This window comes from Propithecus coquereli, unplaced genomic scaffold (assembly GCF_000956105.1).
Source record: "Propithecus coquereli isolate 6110/MARCELLA unplaced genomic scaffold, Pcoq_1.0 Scaffold788, whole genome shotgun sequence".
Taxonomy (NCBI): domain Eukaryota; kingdom Metazoa; phylum Chordata; class Mammalia; order Primates; family Indriidae; genus Propithecus; species Propithecus coquereli.
In genome coordinates this window covers 76,256-77,928 of record NW_012154040.1, presented here as the reverse complement: position 1 = coordinate 77,928, position 1,673 = coordinate 76,256, and the positions used below count along the sequence as shown (strand labels likewise).

The 1,673-nt window shown below is 35.9% G+C and overlaps 1 protein-coding gene across 1 annotated transcript in view; it reads left to right on the top strand.

Annotated features, from left to right (window-relative positions):
• The window catches only part of LOC105825184 (olfactory receptor 5AL1-like), a 4,723-nt gene that overhangs the window by 332 nt on the left and 2,718 nt on the right, over positions 1 to 1,673 (top strand). The window lies entirely within an intron of this gene.

The window sequence follows — 1,673 nt, the reverse complement described above, 5'->3', positions numbered from 1 at the left end:
GTATCTCTGTATAATTCTCTATAATTCAAGTTGCCTGGGTAGCAACTAGATATGTGTACCTGGAGAGGAGAAATCTGGCCGAGAATTTAGACTTTTGCATCACCAGCATGTAAGTGACAATGATACTGCTAGCATTAGATGATAGCTCCCAACATGAATGTGCAAAAATAGCATGAGTTGCCTTAGGGAAGAATTCTAAAGTAATAGTGTTATTTAAAGCATAAACAAAAGCAGAATCATCAAGGAAAGTAAAAGTGGACAGAAAGACAGGAAAACCCAGAGATTCTGATGATTTGCAAACCAATAAAACAATGGTTCTCATGGTGAAAGTCAATATCAATGGTGTCCAGTGCTATAGAGAAGTCAAATAAAAAAATCTTCATTTGATTTTGGATGAAAGAAAATGTTAGTGAACTTGGAGAAAGTAATTTCATTACAATACTGAGAAAAATATCAGAATATAAGAGTTTAAAATATAAAGGTGAAGAAAGAAGTAAGGATAGGTCACTTTGCCAAGAGGTCTGGTACTGAAAGAATGAAGAGAAGAATAAAAGAATAAAGGGATCAAGGTAGAGGAATAGAAGGTTGATAGGAGAGATTTAGTAAACTAGCAAAGACGGAAGATTGGGAGAAAAGAAAGAATGAGAACCAAAATATAAGTCTAGGTGTTACAAATAGGACACTTCCCCAACCCCCAACCAAAAAAAGTGGAAAAGACAAATGTGGAAGCAGAAAGATTTGTGCAACTAGTGACAAGAAATTGAGAAATTTCCTGTTTTATTACTTTAACTTTTCCAGTATTGTTAGAAATTGTAGCATCTACTTAGAGTAAGTGTTGGGGGTTGTATGAGGGAGTATGAAGGAATCCAAAGGTTTTGAACTATCTACATAAAGACTGGCAGACAGAACCTTGGTTCAGGAGAAAGCAGGTCAAGTAAATGACCAGCTGATTTTGAATGTGATAAGTTTATAACAGCTCATTTTCACCCAGAAGTTGTTCTTGGCGCTTCAGATTCAATTGCAAAGAGACAATTTCAAAATACCCAGATTTTGTTATATCTAGAAGGAAATAAGACAAGGAAATTTTGTATGTTGGAAAGAGTAGTCATAGTAATAAATGATGGAGTCTAACCTGTATAGGGGAGAATTGATAAAAGAAGATGAAAAATACATAAGGAGTAATTCATGGGTTTAAGGAATAGTGATATGTATGAATAAATGAAAACTTGTAGTGTCATAACTGAGGCAAAAAGAAAAGGGCAGAAGGTTGCGATCACAAGATAATGTTTCAATTTGGGATACCTAGCCTTTGATCGATTTCCAAATAAAATGATATTCTACAAGGAGCCATGGGGGTGGGAAGCTCAGGTGGAATGATGCTGGTTTCAAATATCAAGAATCCGAGAAGCCATGTATTGAATGTGTGGTGTGCATGGGAAATGATGCCAAATTTGTGCAAGAAGGGTAGAGTGATCTTGGCACCAAAGTTTTCCATAAATAATAACTGACCTGGAAATATATAAGTTACAAAGTATATAAGTGTATAAGCCTCCAAGCATCAGGGAAGTGTACACAGATGCAAGATGTAACAATGAATATGGAACAATGCTCCGAGCATCGGCAGTGCCTTATGTCACCTGCCGGATTTGAAATATCTGAGGAATTTCAGATTT